Source organism: Monopterus albus, unplaced genomic scaffold, assembly GCF_001952655.1.
Source record: "Monopterus albus unplaced genomic scaffold, M_albus_1.0 scaffold1.1, whole genome shotgun sequence".
Taxonomy (NCBI): Eukaryota; Metazoa; Chordata; class Actinopteri; order Synbranchiformes; family Synbranchidae; genus Monopterus; species Monopterus albus.
Window position 1 is genome coordinate 829,321 of NW_018127881.1, and position 22,539 is coordinate 851,859.

Genomic DNA, 22,539 nt, shown 5'->3' on the forward strand with positions numbered 1-22,539 from the left:
GTTATGGTATAGCTGAATCAGCAGGTAGATATTTACAAGGGTCCACTGGTCAAATTTAAAAAAATATGAAGGAACATATGCAAAACTTTTTCAAGCTTGTGTGTGTCCTGATACTGTCTGCACCATAAATGTTTTCTGAGTGTATTCGAAATGCTAAAGTTAATGTGGGGGACATGGGATGGGAACAATATGAAGCTTGCTGCACGTTACAGTGAGCACTGTGAGATGTGATGATTCTTCCTTTGCACTGTCGCTACCTCATGTGGAGGTGCTACTGCACAGACACAAATGCAAAGGAGAATGCACATATATTTACGGCTGCATTCATGCACACATTGTCTCACTCCAGTAACACATACTCTAGCCACACACACACTGCGCATGTGCAGACAGAATCATACTGTGTGTATATACCAGGAAATACAATATAATGAAAGAGTATATTCAGACATACATGCACACAGCCCTGCTCGCTGCCTCTGTCCATCTCAATCCTCTCTTTCACTAACCAAAGACCAGTGATGTGTGAAACTCAGACGTGCAGCATGTGACTGCATTAATGAATGAATAGCTCTCAGCACAGAGTGTGCGAGTGTGTTTAACTGCATATGTGTGTCTCAAGTACAGCAGAATGAATGCACCCTTTGGTCCCTTCTTGTACAGTAGATTACTCAGTGCTATAGATACATACTGTATGTGTGGGTGAAGTGGAGTTCAGAAGAAAGGGGGTGTTAGCAAACCCCCGAGAGGGAGGGAGAGGGTGTGAGGACAACAGTGGGGATCGAGGCAGAAAAGTGGAGCTGAGGCGATATGAGACAAAGGATGGAGGGTGGAAGATATGAGAAGCAGAAGAAGGAAGGATGCTGGAGAAAGTTGTTAGAGGAATGACACAGGATAGAGAGAAAACACAAGAAGAGTACTGCAGCAGCCACTGCAACAGATAATTAGAATCTAGGATCTCCTCTTCATCGATTAACTACGAATGGTGCTCGGCAGTGCAGTTCAGCAAGGAGATGCGGTCTTTATCTCTCACTTTCTCTGTATTTGTATGTATGTGCACATACAAATGTGATCAATCAGAACGGTCAACTGGGTCCAAAAATCAAGAATAATCTATGAAAAGTCATATGATCAGGTCTGCTCTGAGGAGCACACACCCTCTAGCACAGGAACACGCTTCACCTCTTCATAGTAGGCTGAAGAAGGAAGCAATGAATGCCCTTATAACAACTGCACTTATATGACTGTCACATGTAACAGAATATTTGAGGGATAATCATTTTTAATTAAAAAAATCTGAGCACCTATTTCATTGCTAATTATAACCAAAACATGGTCCATCATCATCTGACAATTCACACTGTACTTCAAATTCATGAGCAGGGTAATGCCTTTTGAAAGTGAAACCCAATCAGTTGTTTTTGTCAGCACCGTTTCGTAGAGCAGGCCTGTGCGCTACAGATCCCACGAGAGACCGTCCCATAACTCTGACCGTGCGCTAAGGTCTTCACAGACTATTGATTCACCGGTGCACTTTAGATGTAACCCAACTCTCGGCCTCCATCAGTCCTCTAAGCCTCCCTCTGCATCCTGCTGCAGCATCCAAAGCCGTGTTCTTCTAGGCTGTCGGGTCTAACTGGAAATTATTGATCCTGGCGTGGCCCATCTGATTATGATGTGTTTTATGACTCTCTGGAAGGGAGCTTTATTGTTTTAGTGGCCGCATCTGGTTTCTGATGATGGACCCGATGAGGTCAGTGCAGGGGGGAGAACAGGGAGGGAGAAGTGAAGAGTAAAACACAGAGAACAATAGAGAAAGGGAAGAGACACAGAGTGGTTTGTTAGAGGGGAGAGTTTAATCGATACTCTAAAGCATGACATCATCATTTAGCCGGTCTGGAGGGACACCAGGCACTTTGCCAGTAACCGACAACAACCAGACCCTGGCCATGAATCATTAATGTCATCTGCTCCTCCACAGTTCAGTCCAGTCTGATGTTACAGGCCAGGGCACCTTCAAGCTAAGCAACGTGTTTGTCAACAACAGATTCCAAATGCTGCTGTTATCGTATTGAACTAAAAGAAATAGAGCATGAGGCTATACATTACATCCCATTACTAGCTCTGCTTGACTATTACTGTTTTTATGATGATTAATGATCCATCCAGTTGCATAAATTTTGTTTTAGAAAAAGATTTTGGTGCCTTTGTTTGTTTTCATTCATTTTTGTACCTGTGAATTATTTTATCTCTGTAGTAGCAATAAAAGTACTAGTAATGATTATTGCTGAAAAGATTTTTACACCAAATTAATTGTTTGCAAATGATTTATTACTGAGGCAATTAAGAAGAAATTCAACTTTGCTGGGCCAGCTTCTTAAATTTGTTGCCTTTTTTTAAATCATAACAAATTTTAAACGTCTGGGTTTTGGATTGTTGGTTGAACAAAACAAGATCTTTAAAAACAAAGACACTGAAAATTATTGATGGAATTATTAATGTATGACTGGAGCTGAGAGCACACAATTACAACTACTTTTACTTTTAAAACAATAGCTATAATACTGCAGTCCCTAGTGTTACAACTATTACCACGCAGCAGAACCCTTGCATCACCAAGAGCAAAACTTAACACAAGGTACAACAAAATATTCTTTTCAATTACCGATAAATGCAATATAATAAATATGAATGTTTTCAAAATGATATGTAAACATATTTTCACATAACCCTGTGTTTTAGGAAATCAAAATTTTAAAATGCATATGGTAGAAGAAATCCACACAACACCACCCACATGCTAAATTAAGCACAGCTATTAGATGGCAAACAGGAGACATCCTCTCCCTCACCCAGGTCACCTCCAGATGAGATGAGGTTTCTCATCTGGAGGTCATTTGTAAAATACACACAAAGATGCAAACAGCAAATCACACACAAACCCTTATATGTTATTTCCAGAAGACTTATCCTAACCTAAACCAGAACCTCAACTCTTACCTTAACCTTAATCAAAGCTGACACTTGCTCTAACCTTTCACCCAGTCATTTTTGTAAAATTTGACCAATTGGTTGTGGAGCCCAGCCTCCGATCCCCACAAAGCAGTGTGCCCCCAGTGTTCTGCTCCTCCAAGTATATATAAACAAGGCCACACACACACACACACACACACACAGAAAGATATGTGAAATGGACTCATGCACAGACAGAAAGAAGGAGAATGTGTGAACAAGGACGAAAACTCAGGTGAGGTTATTCTGTCTTCCTGCTGTCTGGAGGTAAATTGGCCTCCTCCTATGGATTATTAATGACAGGAGATGAGGGCGAGCCCCTTGAAACCTAGTACTCTCACCCATTTTAACTTTAATGATCCAGGCACATCCGAAACTGCTGTATATCATTATTGTTAGAGGCAGGCTGAGAGAAACAATGAAAATACGGTGGATTCTAAGGATCATATGATCTAAAATACTTTACCTATGCTAACACTAGCTAATAATAGCCCTTCCTTGAGCAGTTGTTACAACGTCCATAACATTAATAAACAGAGAAGCTGCAAAAACATAAAAACAAACATGCACAACAGACTTGGCTGGTTCACCTGACACTCTAGGGATCGCCAGTGCAAGAGCAAAGACATAATCCCTCACCAGCTTCCCACCAGTGAGTTCTCTGAATATGATGAGTGTCCAGTACAAGGACATTAAGATGGGTGTAACACAAGACCTTTAAAAGCACCTTGTTAAAAGCCTGGGAGTTGCGTTCTGGACCAGTTGTAAATGATCCAAGGAAGTCCATCTAATGGAAGCAAAGGGAGAGTCAGTACGATCCAAGTGACATGAGTTACATGCAAGATTACACCACAGCCATAGAAGAGAGACTCAATCTACTGTACAGCCATGCTAGTCAGCATGTCAACTCAATCACATTGACAATGCTAACATGCTGATGTTTACTGTGGTCCCCACTTTAGTGAAGGATGTTGTGTGAAGAGTATTAGCAGTAGTAAAAAAAAAAAAAAAATTAATTTCAAAAGGATCACCAGAGTCAGTAGGATTCATCCTCGTGGGAACATGAATGTCTGTGCTGTTCAGTCTCTGGTATTAGACAGGTTGACTGACATTTCCATCTCTAGAGGTTTGTGGTTTCTGATTACCAGGTATAAGAGGCCATGTTGTGGTCAGCAGTGTTCTGAATCAGTGCACAAAGTATTATGTATAATATTGCAGGCAACTTCTGCTTCCTGCCATGTTAACATTTAGTTTACCCTCTGTGATGAAATTAACCCAACCAACCTGTGTTCCGCACTTCACTTTCATATATCAGAAATCCCAGTATTGTTGTATCACCTATGTCTGAGGTTCACATTTTTCAGCCGGATAAAAAACAGAAGCCACTCGTGCAATGAATGTGCTTTTTAAAAGGTTACGGCCTTGTTCACCTTTGGGACCAGCCTGCCTGGGGCACGAACAGCAACAATGTCAGCTGTGAGAAAGAGCAGATGCCGTAGACTCTTATCTTTTTACATGGTGGATCAAAGGATTCCCACAATAGCTGCTGGGGTATCTAATAAACCCCCTTGATGAAGATCCCTTTCACAGGGTCAGAAGTCACTGTGGATCCACCAACATCACCGTCACACACACAGACTCTTAGACACAGGCACATTTCTGAACACAAATGTGCATATAAACTAACACAAACACGCTCACACTTCACCACACTAGTTATTGCTGCGCTCCTGTTGCCGTAGTGACAGGGTGACAAAATTTTCAGCTCTGTGTGTGTGTGTTTGTCATGCTTCACCCTCTCTCAGATTGTGTTTAGTGTTGATTTGTGAGGACTTCAATGCTCTGGCAGTAGTGTGTGTGCATGTGTGCACACTGGCCAATCTTAGCATAGGCATTTGCTTATGTACCTTGTGTGTATGTACGTGTGCGTGACAACAGAGGAAACCCTTAAACTTGTCTGTCAGCACTCCAACCAGAAATAGGCCTGATGAACACCTACTCACCAGATAAGAGACACTTTTCCATTGAGCCCCAGACTGAAAATCATTCTGACCACTCTGACTCAAAAGTTATTAATTTTTCCTCGTGAATGAACTAGCTGAGAACCGACTTTTGCAATTTGTCCAAATTTATATCTTTTGTTTGAAGAAAATAATCGCAAAAAAGTGAAACATATGAAAGCCAGAAATTTATTTTACACAGCAAAAAAAATCTTAAGTAATCTTGGTTCAGATTAAGCCTTTTGACCCATCAGTCACACTGTTTAGGCCCACCACACACTATTGAAATCCAAGCTGAATGTGCTTATACTCAATAAGACTCCAATGCTAACAGCTAAAGGTTTTTTGGATAAAGGGGTGGGGTACCAAGAAAAACACAACCAAAACTAAACAACAACAATAATAATCATGGCAGACGTGAATGGAACTGAATCACCGGTGTTGTTATTTGCAACGCCTACTGTGGCAAGTCAAGATGCCACTGTTACAAGTATTGAACATTTGGGAACAATATTTACAGTATATCTCAGGGTGAAGTAAAAAAAAATATCTGGATAAATGAAAATCTGTCACATGAGCCTTTCTATTTTATTTGTCCAATAGTATAAATAGTGCCTCCTCGCTTTCTGTAACCCTATACGTCCATCGTTGATTTAACAGGAAGCTGGGTAGTTAGCATGTTGGATGTTAAGTGCCATAGAATCTATTTTCAGATGTGAGCGCTGCAACCGGGCCGCTAGTGTGGAGTGCAAGGACAGGAAAGCAGACTGGACACTGGAGTTTAGGTGTCAGTATGTGTGTGTCCAACAGGACAGGAAGCGGATGTGGACACCCAAGTTGTTGCCCGATATGTTAGGCATGTGTCACCTCCGATCACATGTTGGAATCTGTTGCAGTGCGCCAAAACTTTCCCACAGTCAGAGACAGAGACAGTCACTTCTGCCAGCTCTGCCAGAAACATGAGCTAGAGACAGAGCAGTTACACTGCAGCCTCTATCAGGACATAAAAGCCAATGTTTACTACATTAAAACACAGTCACGAAGAATGAAATTCTCACACCAAAACCAAGTATAAATTTAACATGCCAAAAAAAGCTTCAAAATTGTCAGTGCTAACACAATATTGTACCAAAATCCTTCAAAACATGCCTCCTGTTTTACTTGATATATTGTATTTGGTTCTATGGTTCTCACCATTACATTTGATAAGTGAATTATATTTCTCAGTATGTATATTTCAGTATTCAGTAGTTCGTGACAAAATTCATTCTTAAACTTTTAAAAATAGGTTTTTAAATATTTATTTTTTCATACTGATAAGAAGAATCAGTTAATTAAAGGCTACAGAACAGTTGGGCTGTGTGGCAAGATTGCTTTGTAAAATTTTTATTGTATATTTTTGTATTACATATTGTACGGTGTACTGTAGATAATGTGTAGTGTATATTATCTGAAATATTATACTTAAACTATGCTGTAAACCTTATGCAACCTGCTTTGGCAATGTTGTGCTTTAAATTGTGGTTATGCCAGTACATTTTAATTTAATTTTAAATTGGGAGAAAAAGGGTGATACAAGATGAGAGTATAAGATACGACATGATACACCTACAAGATGGCAAGAAAGACACTCAATACCCCAAAACAAACAAAATAAGAAAACGGTTCTTTTCTCTCCTCCTCCTCCTTCCAGTAATGATCATCTGTCAGGTCAAAGAGCACATGATGTGTATGTGGTTTATCTGACAAACTGAGATAGCAAATTTGACTTGAGACTTGGAGCAAGGCTGAAACAACTACACAACCCTCTGAGACAGAAACTCAGATTCATATGTTAGGTTTGACTATATTCAAAAAGCCATTCAACATGTACTGTATCATTTAAACGTGTGGGTGTTAATGGAAGAGCAGCAGGTCTGCTCACTTACAGGTACATTTTAATAACCTATTAGTTTAAATGGTCAGCTACATGCAGTTACTGAGTTAGTGGTTAAATGGGGAAAAAGCAGGTTGTTCATTATCAGTAGATCATTCTAGAACTATTCTCAGTCTCACAGCAAAATGTATAGTAGCAAAATGTACTAGTCTCACATAACACCTCCAAAATTGTGACATTGCAACATTTTCTGCAATGAAAACTGTGACATGTCTTTCTGCCAATGAAAGCTAAAGAAACTGGTTGCATTTAGGCACAAACTACATGGTTAAGGTTAAGGAAAGACCTTGGGTTCAGTTAAAATACTCTCAGATGAACAAAATGCTCTCTAATGAAAAGTGCAACATCAGACACAGGACAATCTCTGGTTGTGTGAAAATCAGGCGTTTGTTCAACCCAGTCATCCACCCCAACCTTTCTTGTGGTTTTAACTTTCTGCAGTTCAAAAATATTTGACTTCAACAAATGCAACATGCTACTGTAGCATCACAAGCTACACTCCAGTCCAGGTGGTGAAGGCAATGCACCACAACCGCCATAAAACACCAAGAACAACATACAAAAGGACACTGGACTTAAATAAAAAAAAAAAAAAAAGTCGTCACAGTTTTACAGTCGTTATTGTAACATTACTACATTGTGGACTAACACAGCTATTGGACATTTGCATGTGAGACTGGTCTGAAACACAAGTCTGAACACACAAATAAAACTGAGGTTAAACTGTAGGGTTACTATATTACTATTTCAACGATAGCAGGCAGATAAACACAGTTTACAAAAAAGTACAAACAATTTAGGATAGGATTTTTCCTATTTCTTATTGGTTATTTCTTTGAGTGTGAATTTTGGGACTCCTTAGGGTTCTTTATCCAGGAATAGCAGCTACTGGGTTAGGATATAGTCTCGACTTAAAAATAGAAAATGCTGCATGTTCCAGCTGAAATGACTTGAAACTTAACTGTAGCGTAGGTGAACTGAGGTCAAAACAAACATTTGCGTCCATTCACACACACACCACAACACTTTTAGCTCACACCGCAGTATTTCAGTGTCTGGCTGTTTCTAGATTAATCTCCTTCATGTAATTCTGTCATGATGGCAGAGGGCCATTTTGTTATCTGCATTTTAAGCCACTGTGGTAATTAATATTTTCTCTAGCAGGCTATATTTAGCTGGTGTAATTCACCAAGCTATTACTTATAATGCAGGAATTCATCTCCTACTTAAAGGAATTCTACTTAGTGTGGTGATAGAAATTAATCTGTGTGCACGTGTATGAGGTGTGTACAATCACACACACACAGATGCAGACATCTTAGCTACTGTGCTATAAACCCCAGATTCATGTTCGCCAATAAACAGCAATGACACAGAGCCTGCACACAACATGGTCAAGGGTTTTGTAGCTCATTAGTAGCCCCAACAAACACACACACATAGTGTCCTGTATCTTCTGCAGGAAATAACTTGTTGACATCCTGATTCTCAGCGCTGCATCTTTAACTCTCCCCGCAGATAATGGAGACTAATGAGGCAAGACAGAAAAAAAAAGTCAGAGGGAGGCCAGAAAAGAGGGGGACACCAGGAGAGAAGGAAAGATCAGAAAAGAGAGTAGACTCTGTAAACAAAAGGAAGAAACTGTATGCATTTGAAAAAAGAGATAGGGGATAAATTAGCCACACAGACAATTAAGTATGTTTAGATGAAATGACAACACACTGTGAGCACATAATTAGATTACAACGTGGAAAGGACATATATGATTGTTTTGAACCCACCAGAGAGTTCTCATCACAGTTGGATCCAAATTGTTTGTACTCCTCAATAATAAAACACTTTATTAATAAAATTAAGTTCTGGTGATGGTGTAAATTTATAATCCCTGCATTCTATTCAGAGCGAGTAAATACACAGTGAGAACTGCGAACAGGTGAAAGTAGAAGCATATTCTGCAAACTATTTCTGTAATGTATTAAACCTAGTCCTACTACCATTATCAGTTTCACCATAGCTTTGCTTCAAAATTTAAAGTCAGAGCTCTTTTTTTTATAGTGGCTGTAATCTAGAAGTATTTTACATGTGCAGTATGTATGTGCACAAATGACCCCTGAGAGCGTTTTATATATAATTATATAAATGTTCCTCAGGTACAGTATATATGTGAGCACAGGGTGTTTCATATGCAAATGTGCATGCATTTTATATACATGTATGTGCACAACTGCTCATATACAGTACTTTCTAAAGTGCCCCTTATATTTATGAACTTCAGACTCACCAGGTTCCTGACTGAGGAGAACACTGGCCTGCTATTCCAGAAACTGAGGATCATGTCCAGACTCGTGTCTGTGGTTACATTTAGGTAACAAAACTCCATTTTGGTTAAGGAAATGTCACTAAACATTTTCTGTACAACCAGATCACAGATTTTCTACCAAACAACTTGAAGCTCAGTGTCGCACACAAGGACGCTTTGACATGGGGACTGGCGAAGCCAGGAATCAAACCAGCGGTCTCTTGCTTAGAGAACAACATGCCCTGCTTCCTGATCCACAGCCAATCCATGCCATTCTTAAGTTAACAGAAAGTGGAACCTGGTCACATTTACACTACATGTATATTTGCTGCAATTTCTCAGACTACAGGGTTAGCACCAGGGCTAACCACCATGCCTGAACAATCCTAAGAATAATGGTTTTTCCTGTTCTTCCCACTCTGCCAATAATGAATGAATGCAGCCCAAGTACAGAGTGGGAGTCAGTCCAAACCTAGTCTAGTATAAAGGCTGGAAGTTCTGGAAGCAAGGGGAAACAGCGAGCCTGGCCCTGTACAAAGTTCAAAGTCCAACTAGAAACATCTTCCAAGCTCACATACAGTACATGTTATACTTAGTTTTTTTTGTTTATTCTGTAGGCCAGATATGTAAAATGTATAGTTTTGGGTTGGTGACCACAAATTACTGTTAAACAATTGAGATACATCATCTTTACTGGTGAGCTTCAGCAGTGCTGATAGTTGCATTTTTTAAACAGAGACAGGCCAGGCTTTTTTCCCTACCTGGAAATCTAGAACCAGAGTCACTGTGACGAACTTCCTATGTTTACATAAACCAGTTCCCAGCCTGCATCAACCAGTCACATGCTCAAGCTTATAAATCCTATTTCTCTCTCTGTGGCACAGCCAGGCAGTTACAGTGTTGATGCTCCCAGCTCTTTTTGGCTTCAGACGCATTTTTGAAATATACTTTCATTTGGTGCTCAGGTCTCCAAACAATGAAGTGTTGGGGTATCTGAAGCAGAGGCATGTTTGTGACATGTGTAGATGCAGCTACATTTAACAACACACATCCTAAATCATACAAGCAATTTTTCCTTGTAAAAAGGTGTTTGGCCCTTATTTTCATTGGTTTCAATTTTAAAAATAATCTCCAGAAGATGTGATTTTATAGTCAGTTCTACTTAGCAAGTACTGTAAGAAGATATTTTATGCTATATTATTGATCCCTGAAGGAGAAACTCACCTTCTGCCTTGTGCACAGTGATATCAAAGTACAACCTCTGATTTCAGAACCGCCACCACCAGCACATGGGAGAAAGAAAAGAACAAGATTCATTTTCTCTGTCAGGGGCACTTCAACAGCGTGAACTTTAACCATAAAGGGGCTGACTGAATCACTCTACCACCCTGCTGACCACTTCTATAATCAAGGCTCAGTCTGGTGTGCACAGTCTCAGCTCAGCTGAATAGGGCTCAGTACAGTGCACTTCAGGTCAGCTGGAATTTGCAGAGGATGATTGTGCAAGCAGACATATAATCTAATGGGGTCAGACCGCGATGATAAGAGCTCGCCACTATTACCACAACGTGCGTCTACGCTAATGAGGAAGATAATGGGAGACTTTCCACTGCAGTAGCTTTGACAGCAAGAGCGGACTTTACCATTAGAATAGGTAGGCACCTGCTCTGCTTGGTGCCCTCAGCTAAGAGGAGCCATGTTGATGTTTTGATACATACAAACTACTCCACCACCACTACAGTTTAATTAACCTTTGAGCTCATTTTTAATTTGCTTATAATCAGAGGGAAAGGTAAACTTTTGTTCTAACATTTCTATACAAATTGTATTTTACATTTTATAGTGTTTCCATCAATAAGAATTCTTCTTGTTGTTAAAACATGGCTTTTTCAGAAACATCACTTGGTGCTACAGCCAATGAACAGTTTGTGTAGGAATGATGGAAAAACCACAACAAATGCCTTCATTCACAGCCACCAACAAGTCCCTTTATACATTTTCAGCTACATAATGGCTGAGAATAAAGCAGAGGGGAGGTCCCATGTCTTAGTTTGCCTTAGGTCCCCAGATTACCAAGTCTGCTCCTGTTTGATAGTTGTGCAGCCTTAATACACCACATACATACAAGCTGCAGTCACTACTTCTAGTTTCTGTCAGTCAGTCCTGCTGAGCTCTGCAACAAATTCACTTCCTTCCTGTTACTATGGCAACAATAAAGAAGAATGGTATCATCAGATGGATCGGACCAAAACATTTATTTTTATCTCCTCTTCCTCATCTCTCTGCTTCATATAACCAGGGGACTGAGTGTCCTCACAGACTTCACACTACAGCTGGAGTATGCAGCCATTTCTAAGAATGTGAGAGAAGTGCAAGCAAGATAACAAAGACTATCGTAAGTGCTTTGCTTTCAAAAACCATAAACTTTTATAAAAGCTTCTCATACACACAAGTAAACAAAAGCACACAGGGCAAAGGATGAATGTAAGAGTAGGGACTGTAACAATATGCAGTCAGGAGGGTGATGGGTTTCAAGATCAGTGATCAACTGGTTTGTAACGTCAGCGTCAAACATCACAATACAATGGCTGTTAAAGTTGTTTGAAAGAAAAATCATACTTGAAAAACATATTAAAACATCTTGCAAAATAATGTTTGCTGAAAATACCACTTAAAAAGGTATCAAGTCATAATCCAACTTTGGCTTTTCCTGGAAAACTGATTTGTTTTTTTGTTTTTTTAAATGTCAGCTAAACTAATCTATGGTTTAGATATTTCTATGATGTATTTTTTATCTAGAGTGAGATTAAAGAAGAGTACCACATAAGTATCTTCGGATATTATTAAGACTAATAATATCATTAAGGATATTTTCTCATTGTCAACAACTCCCATGAGCAAAACAAACAAGTTCAGTCAATTTGCCACACCACTGAACACAAGTCCATTTTGAATCAATCCCAAATCCTGTTTCTGTTTCACACACTAGCACAGTGTGTTTTAATCCCTGCTACTGTGCCCAGTTGTGTTAGAAAATTACATGACATTTTTTTAGGCTATAAGTTTTATATTTCATTCTAATGTAATGCTGATTATGGACTTTTCTATCGCTGTGTAGAAGAAGCATACAATTACAACACACTCGTATTGTAATTAATGAAGTCCTGCTTGAGTCGACCTTGGCTGATGTCTTTCACTTTGCATCCAGTACATGAATGTATCACTTCCTGTCAGTCTGTTGAGTTTATAAAATGTTTGAATCTTGCACAACAAAAAAAAAAAGGATTCCCCCAGTAATGCTGAAAACTACTATATAAAGAGGCAAGTACAGGATGTAACTACATGACTGTTGCTAAATTTTTAGAATTAAAAACTGCACTCCTTTGAAACACTGGTAGAGCATCAGGCTTGATATTTGAATTGCATACAAATGCTTCCTTCATTTCTGTTGCACAGATGACAAAGAGACCCATAAGTATTTGGCATTTGTAAGCATAAGAATCTGGTGCCTACATGTACATCTGCCATTGATTTCTTATCTGTTTGTCATGGAGGAGCAACCTGAGTGAAAGAGGAGAACTGAGATGAGAGAAGCAATTTAAAGGAGTCAGTGGTCTGCTAATCCGACTCTAGGGAGCATATGACAGTGTTTCATTCAACATTCATAAAGGCCAGAGTACAGAGTGTGTCTAATCTATTTATTTAATGGGCTCATATCATCTGTTGGCTGAAAAATTACAGGGGATATTTTGCAACTACATGAGTGAATAGATGTGAATTGATGATGTGATATGAAATATATATATTTAAAAACCGGACATTTGGAGTTGCACAATTAAAATAAAGTCCAAACCAGCAGGAGAGACTAGATGGTTGTTGTTATTTTGGATTAATATTACATAAAGAATGCAAGCTGTGACCATGTCAGACTCACCTCTATCATGGCTGGTGTATGAAGCACAAGGAGGATCCAAGTGCAGACATACAAGTGGGCAGACAGGTGCAATCAAGTAACCTTAAAAGGATGATGATCCTGATTATGGGCAGAGAGGCAGGGAACAGGTAATGTATCAGAATACAGGGAGCTGCTAAGGGAGCAAACAGCAACATCATTAATGGCTCAATGAGACACACTGCAATTTGTCCATGATCTGGTAGGAAGCAAGTGCAGCAGGCAGGTATAAGTACCGAGAGAAGTAATGAGGAAACTGGGAACAGGTGTGTGTGAGTGGGTGTGGCAGGTCAGGGGACTAGAAATAGCAGAAAAGTCTGGGGGCGCCTGGCGGCTGAATATAAAGTGGCAGGAGACAGGTCAACACAGACAGGACTGTGAGAAGAATCACAAATTTAGCATTTTGTCAAAACACTTTGACTAGTGGCAGAAGAACACTGCTGATAACATCCCAACCCCATATAAACAGGCTAAAGTGTGGGCCACATGTAAATACATGTCATACTGCATGGCATGGTCAAAGACTTAAAGTACATTCAACCACATTCTAAACATAATCGAATACTGGCGACTCTAAATTGTCCATAGGAATGAGCGTGGGTGTTTGTGGGTGAACTGTCCAGGGTGTACTCCACCTCTCGCCAGTCTCAGCTTGGATTAACTCCAGCTCTTCTGACCCTCGTCAGGAAAGATAATGGATGGATGGATAAAACACCAACTGAACATACAGGTGGCGACATGACCACAGAGTTTACTTAAAACTCTCAGTCTCAAGAATATGATCAGCTGAAAGCTTTAAGCCGCAACACGTCATGTCCCAAGTAATTTTGTTAGTCCACTACTTAAATAAAATCTGTATAAATTTCACCAAAACAATCAAAACACCATCTGATCTTTAATTGTTTTTAAATGTGTTGTTTTGTTCCATAATCAAGTTCAAATTAAAATCTAAATTCAATTCAGTTCATAAGCTCTAAAATTTTACTAATGGAAAAATAACACAAACAACACAAAAAGCACTTTATTGCCTATCCCAAACATTCATCTTCCTCAGACATGGCTCCTACAATCTTGTGTTAACAACCTGCTGTTGTTACTCTTTAACTTGTGAGCGGATGTGTGGTGCATTATATTAACATGCAGGGCACCCTGCCTGCAGTCATAGTACACTGGGCCAGGGGGAGGAGGTGGAGCTGGGGGAGAGTAAATGAATTTCAGGAGGAAGTAAGGGAAGTGAGGGAAGACAAAAAGATAAAATGGGACAAAATAAATAAAGTGGAAGAGGATTAAGAGATAATGAGAGGGAGGACATGGTGGAAATGTTGTGCAATGAGAAAGAAGAAAGAAAGAAAGAAAGAGTGGATAAAATGAAAGAATCAGTAAGAAAAGGCCATAGAGACTGTCTCTCCAAGAGACATTACTCAGTAGAAGATTTCAGAAAGACAATTGTCAGAGTGAAAAACTACAGCAAACAAAACATGATTTATAATAACTTTTATTTCTAACTAAACCTACTACAAAGGGCCATGGAACCTTCACTTTACAATCCATTAATAGTAACAAATGGAATCACATGACGATATGTTTGAACAAGCACAGATGGCGTCTGTCATCTGAATGTGTGGTGGTAATCAAGTAATGCAAAAGTGTAATTAAATATTTGTAGTTACTAAAAAGTACATTTGTGCCTGAGAAACTGATTAGAAATATATTCCACAGTGTAAGAACTAAACAAATAAAACAGTGGCCTTTTAGGTAATGTCACAGGGGTCACAGCGATAAGAACAGACTGAATATGTTTGCTCACTAGGAACAGGATCAAAGTCAAACATTCACATGTGGCTGCACATGCAAACATACAGAACACGCATCAGACGCCCACACACTTGGTGAAATAGCGACTGAGCATGTTATCTACAGTAAATAAATCTGAATTTTGCTACAAGTATCTAAGTGTTTAACCATATTTGGCCTCAACACAGCTCCACACCACTCAAACCCTCCAAATGTGACACAGAGTGCATCTATTTTTTAGGTTGGGAGACAAAGTTTTAAGTATTGTGAGTTTTGCTTTTACAGCATCAGTCACTGTGTTTTTGAGGCAGTATGAATGATTTACGGTGTTCAGACTTTGTTCAGGTGTGGGTGTTTAATGAGTTTGCAGGAAACTCGGCAGCTGACAGAAATGAACTAGCTAGGTTTGAGCCACCAATCTGCGGGAGTAGACAAGTTTTACTATATTTGCAGATGAGTTTGCAATTTCCCCCCATTATGATTAAAAGTGTGCAGATGACTGCAATTTGTAGTCCCAGTGTTTGAGTGAAAATGTGCAGGCTGTACTACAGATACTGGTTCTATAAATGGCTGTACTCAAGGCTCTAAATGAATTAAGATTAGTCCGTTTTGCTTTCATGTAGAAAATATAGGATACAAAGTCCCAGTGGTTTCCTCACTGCATTGCATTAATTCAACATTTTGGGCACTCTTACATGTACAAAACCTACAAACTCTGCTTTGAATTGAATCAGCTGGGAGCAAACTGAAGTTTGATGATGGTCAATCTGTCCACATTTTTGATAATAATGAATATTTTAATGATTTGACAGATATAGTTATTTATTGTCTTCTCAGAAGAAATTCTTCCCCACACACAGTTGGTGTGTAACTTGTTAAACTTGCAGTGGTCTCCCACTTGAAGGTCAGTTTGTTGCTGTCTCAGAAGTTCTAGCCAGGATACACACCTGGCAGCACTTTATGAGCTGTTGGGAGGCAACAAGTCTGTACTCCTAAAAAAGGGAGAGAAAAATACTCAAGTGATATATAGGTACTGTCTAATGGCTGTCAGGAGCAAAGAATGAAGCCTGGTGAAGCTACAGTCTAAGTCTGGTGATCACAACATGGCAGGTATATTTAATGAGTGATTATTGCAGCTGAAATAACTATGGCCCTCTTTTTGGCAGCCTCCCATGGTTCTTTGTCATTTGTGAAGTTTCTGTTTTACAGGTATTTGGGGCACAACATGATGAAACATGAACATCTCCCCCTCATTTTTTTCCCTCGACCTGCTCACCCTCCTTCCCTCGTCTTCCGCTCCCTCCCAAATTCTCTCCCCTTGTGCTCTGCTTATATAACTGTGAGAGAGAGAGCTGAGAGAGTACAGTACAGTGCATCAGTACAGTACCACTCATGGTGGGAGGACAGTGCTCGTTTAAGTACTGCAGCAGCAACCAAAGCAGATATTTACTGTAATTACAAAAGCCCATTAAAGGAGCCTGCAACACTGGAGCTCCTCTGTTTGTTTGTGTTATGACTGTGGCTGATGCTGTGACTTTCAGTCAGACAGAGAAAAAAGACAAAGGCATTGTCATTACTGAAATAAATCTGTGCTGCATTCAGAGGAGTAAAAATGGCAACAGCACACACTTAAAGACAGACAGTTTTTCACCAACAAGGGTGTATTGGCAGGAAGTCGTGACCCTTCATTTAACCTGGGATCATGTCTGCAACACTTGCTGCATATCAACCACATTCCTAAACAAAGCTTGACTGATAGTTTCACTAACAACAATGTTAGTTGCAGAACTTTGTTTTACAGTTTTCACGCTGGTTGTACAATGTGTTAGAATCTTCTTAAACCTAGTGCCATGATTGACTGATATGAAGTAAACTAAATGCACTGACACTACAGTTACTGCATCTTTATTATCATCAGAGGCAGTGTTCTGTAAATTGGGTCTATAAAATCTAGACCCAAACTTGCCTGTACCTGTATCCTTGCAAGACTAAAGCAACAATTTAGCATCATGCTACTTTACCATTGCTCTGGGCCTGTGATGGACAGCATCAGAGTCAGACTTATTGGTGTTCCTAAGTTCTCGATTGGGCTGGATGTCACTCTGATCAACTGAGGTGCGAGGACATTCTAAGTCTCTTATATCAGCTCTGAGGAGTGAGGAGCGATGAGGGTACTGGAGGAGCTATGTGCGAGGATACACAACCATCTTGAAAGACTTCTGGGTTGATTGAGGACACAGGAACCATTTTACAAGAGACATGAGATGTACCCACTGTTGCTTATAAGAAACATGGGAAGCAACCATTGTCTTTTTTTATTGCACTTAGCCTTCATCCTTTGGTAAATCCCAATTCCACTCATTGCATCCATGTTTCCCTCTCTTTGCAAAATATCCAAGGAGGAACTGTGACAAGAGAGGAACAAGGAAATATGTTTTAACTGACATGAGACACCCTTTCCTCCAATTCTTCATGTGAAGCATCCAATCAGAAACTGATTTCCGATAAAGGAGCATGTCAGTCCGTAACAGACTTCCGCAAAGGATGCATTCGTGTATCCTCAGTTATTGTTAGGGTGTGCTCGAACACAGAGTGAGTGAGCAGAAAAAAAGCGGACCCAGGTGACTGGCTTCGGTGCAAGCAGTAAGGTTTATTTACAGTGAAGGTAGTGACATATATACAGGAGGAGTAATGAGGTAGATGACCGGGTGTCGATCAGCAGCAGCAGAACACCAGTCAGTGGTATGGTGGATGATGATGTACCGGGCTGCGGACGCAGCGGTCACTCCTGGGCTGGTCGAGGTGGAGGTGATGATGGCTGTAGACAGAAGAGCAGGGATAAACTGGGTAAGGGAGACTGTGCATCGACCTGGGAGGCGGTGGCTGGTGGTGTAGATTAAATCCAGGGGGGTCCAGAGGAGAGGTCCGAAGAGGAAGAAGACACTAGAGACGGCAGGGCAGGATAACGACTAGGGTGCTAACAAGGACTAGAGAGAACAAAGACAATCTTAGCATAAACTTGATAAAACAACATAACAACCACTGGCCTGAAGACAGAGAAAGAACTGGCAGGGGAGTGACTGGTGAACAGTGTATAAGTATGGAGGAGACTAATGAGGTGCAGCTGGTGAGTAATCAGGGAAGCGGGGCAGGTGTGTTGAATAGTGTAATCAGTGCAAGGGCTAGGCTAGTGTGAGGAAAAAGAAGAGAGGAAGCTGTAGCTGGGCAAACCTGACAGTTATAGCTCTTCCAGACAGCCTCCTCGCTCTTCTGTCCTTCCTCCATCATGGCAAACCAGAATGACTTCTGGGTTAAGCAAGGATTGAGGACTAAGGAACGATAAAATAAGAGAATTGGGATTCACCTCTTGTCAAAACCTGGAGGTTACATTACCCACAATGCAACTTGATCAGAGATAGTTGTGTTACACTAGTAGTGGCTAATGTAGTCTCAGGCTGCTAGCCTCAAGTGTCTCAAACCTAACTTCACAACATTAGACACTGAGACAAGTGACATCAATTGAGGCCAATTATTAGATTTTGAGCTGCCACAAAAAACTTCTTATAACTTTTTTACATTTACTCCCCAAGACCTGTAAACAAACTCTGGTGTGTTTGGTGGAGGTCCCCTTTAAGATCCGACTATAAAATAATAGGTAGATCACTGATTTTTATTGATCATGAAAATAATAGTTGCAGTCCTAATCATTTCTATGAGACGGAGTCTGTGCCTGAAGCTTTTTGCAATAAATCTGCCCAAAACTTGTTGGTGCCAAAATAGTCTGTGAACATATATGAAAAACAACATGCACCTTGGTGGACATCAGGCTTGTTGTTTTCAGCTCTTCAAACCCACATAACTGCTTCAGTATAAAAAGACAGAACAGGAAAAAGCACAAAGCTGTCAGTTTCTTTAACAACCCGAATTCTTGATAAATTCTCAGCTACGATTACTTTAAATCAGACAAGGAAACATTTCCTGCTACATTAATTCTGATGATGATAGGCATGTGAGAAAAACCCTGTCATCTTGTTACCAGGCAACCAGAAAGTAATCAGTCAGCTATTATGTGCTGTTCGCACCTGTCAGTGAGCGAACGAGAAAGAGGCGGACCCAGGTAGCCGACTTTGATGCAAGCAGTGATTTATTATGTACAGTGATGAGGAGAAATAACAAAATGCACAGAGGGAAATAGTGCGTAGTCCTGTCGATGAGTAGTAACCGGGTGTTGACCAACAGTAGGAGGTGAGGAGATGGAGAGCTGGGCCGAGCTGCGTAGGCTGGGTCACTCCTGGGCTCGGTGGTGATGGTGGCTACTGAAGGTGGAGACAGAGATGATGACAATAGTAGAACAGATAGGAAAAAAAAAAACGAGACAGCACGGAGAAAAAATGGCCTAGAGACAAGAACGAACTGGCAAGTGACTGAGGAGTGAAACCGGGTAATATAGTGAGCAACCTCATCAAGTGCAGCTGGTGATAAGGGAGTGAGGAACAGGTGAACGTGATTAGTGTAAATGGGCAAGAGACAGTAAGAAAGGTGAGGGAGGCCAGAGCGGCCGAGCAAACCTGACATCAGCGGTGTCAATCATCCTGTTCCCCTGCTCTTCGAACAGGACGGGGCCTTAATTTCCGTTATTTCACATCACTGTAATATCCTGTCTGAACAGCCATGAGGTGAATGGCTCACTGTGATGGCAATGGCAGAGTAAGAATGAAGGAGAGCCATTGCTGAAGGAAAGAAGATAACTGTGGACAACACTGAAGGAATTGAGGAGATATTTATAGCTGACTCTGCTCAGCTCAGCGCTGTCTTCTAGACACGCTTTTTTCACCAACCCTCCTTCTTGTTTCCTCACTTTGCTGAATCTCTTTCTCTCTCTCTCCCTCGCTGTCATTTTTCATGTGCAAACTTGATGTGCCATTATCATCCATTAGCTGAGGAGACAGAAAAGCAAGACAGGGTATGTTGGAGCAGAAATAATGAACACACAGGTATCACACAAAGAACCAGTGTGTTTCTTGGAGGAGAGAGTATGGTTATTGCTTGTTTTTCTGCAATACAACTGGAATTCCACTGTCAATGTAGCTTCATATTTATGATACAAACACAAAAGAGGTATCAGCCTTCTAACTCTTGGCAAGAAAGCAAGTAAGTGTATTCCCCAAAAGATCTTTCATTATGTACTGAAATGCAAGTATGTGGTATTATTTACTGTAATATAAGAGGGTTAGATTGGGATCAGTGGTTTACGTGCGTTGTTTTTTCTACTCTTTTATGGTGAACACAAACAACATTCTTCTTCTTTACTCCACACAAACACACAGTGGTGTATGAGAAGGTAAATGGCAGAGTTTCACTTTAAGTAATCAGCTACATAGCTGTCAGAAACCGTCAAAATCACACCAAAGGTGCAGAAGAACACAACCTGTGAGTGTGTGTGTGTAATTGTAGAAGGAGATGAGTGGAAGTCTTAGACAAGTTGCTATATTACTTCTGTTTTGAGTTTTCATTTTGTTTTTGGGAAGGGTTATTTGCCATAAAATCTAAAACTAATAAAGTTATGCTTTACTTTAACCCTTTTGTAAGCAGTGTTAAATACTTAGTAACTGGTTTATAACAGTCCACTATAGGGTCATTTTAAACAGGCAGCACATATCAATGTAAACTGGTCTATAAACAGAACATGACTTTAATGAATACCCAAAATGTCCCATATCAGTAAATACTACAATATAATGTGTAAAACAATTACACATTTTTATTTAATGCTTTTGAATAATAAATGTGGGGTACTTAAAATAAGGCATTATAAAGCCTATTGTGATTTGGTAGCCAGTTTACTAGGGAAAAGGAATGTCTGAGTTGAATCAGTGTCTATTAAATAAATGTTTAAGTTGCTTTATCGAGTTTTATATGAAAAAGCTTATTACCACTTGCCTATCTGTCTATTTAATACAGCATTACAGCAAACAGACAGTTAGTCTATGTTAGCTTAAAGGCTGGGAATCACATGTAAGTTACAGTAAGCTAACTTGCTGTAGCTGTATAGTTAACAGACAGAAATGTGGAACTATTCCTTTAATGTTGTCCAGGATCTCTCTCTCTCTCTCATAGTAGTATTTCAGTCCTGGTTTGCGACCCTTCAAAAAAACACACTATCTTCTTCTATCTTTTTCTGTCTTCTTCTTGCTATCTGTCACCACCTGTATTTCTAGAGGGTGTGACCAAATTGATCAAAGAGAGCCCCCCCCCATTTTTTGATATTTAAATAATACATAAAGACATTAACCAATAAACATACCCAGAAATTCACAGAAATAACACACATGCTAAAGGGAAGGGTAGCCAAAATGTGTGTTTCTGCTTTTTTTTTTTTTTTTTTTTTGCTGTCTATTGATAAAGCATCCCGTAGCCCATTTATCTTGTGTCCTGGTCCACTGTCTTACAATATAACCTGCTAAATCAAACAGTCCAACAATAACCAAACACACACACACACACACACACACACACACAGAATATGTTAATCAACAGATGAACTACTGAATAGGAACTGGCACCTGAAGTGATTTTGTGTCAAGCAACAATAAGAAAACAGGTACTAAAGAAAAAAAAATATTTCAATATTTATTTGCGGTATAAACATGTCTTGTGTTGGTTCCATATACTGTACAATACACAGGGTCAATCACATTTCCTTCAGTAGACAGAAAGGTGAAACTGCCCCAGTTAACATGCCCCTTGGTTTTATACACTGACAGATTGCATCGTTTTTAAGAACTTTTTACAGCACAATACAAAACAGCTAGTCAATGTGTGTTCAAAGCTGTAACTCAATGCAAGATGCATTGTCAAAAAAAAATCCCTGAAAATTCCTCACTGAGGTAACATTTTTAAATCATTCACTTTTCCTTTCAATTCGCATTTTTCACTCCACCTCTCCTCTCGCTCATACACATCTTTCCCTCCCAAGCACATTCTTACCAAGATGTAGCTACAAGTTTAAGGACACAGAAATGGCCGTTCCTGTGATCTGGCAAATTTACAAACAGAGAAAGACTGGATTTCTCTTTCATTGATACAAAGACACAAAATCACAAGAAAGCAGCTCGAAATCAGCCATATTCTTTTTAAATAGAAAAGCTCCTTACTGAAATATATTTCAATCCTTGGGTGCAAGTGTTCAAGTACTCAGCATTTTTCTTATTGTAAATGGGATCTGACTCCAGACTGTGGAAGTCCATCCAAACATGGTAGTATTATTTTCATTTCTGATGCTATAATAGGAGAGGAACCTTTGCATATAAATTATACACACACACACACACACACACACACTTACACTTAGGTATATATTCATATTGAAAGGCCACAGGAATAGCATAGAGCACATTATATCAAAAGATGGGAAAATATCTTGTAATTATTTAAATAGGAGGGGTGTAATCATTTAATCTGAAAAATAACTGGCATGCTGAACCCCAGGCTGTGTGAAGCAATGTGTAAATGTGTGTCTGTGTCGTTGGTAATGGGCATACCGACC

The 22,539-nt window shown here is 39.8% G+C and overlaps 1 long non-coding RNA gene across 1 annotated transcript; it reads right to left on the reverse strand.

Moving 5' to 3' along the window:
- Positions 1-397: 397 nt before the first annotated feature.
- Positions 398-13,388, reverse strand: LOC109954570 (uncharacterized). Its single transcript, XR_002274151.1, has 3 exons — positions 13,182-13,388; positions 3,740-3,799; positions 398-1,733 (listed from the first exon to the last, which is right to left on the reverse strand). It is a non-coding gene; the product is annotated as an uncharacterized LOC109954570 (long non-coding RNA).
- Positions 13,389-22,539: the final 9,151 nt, after the last annotated feature.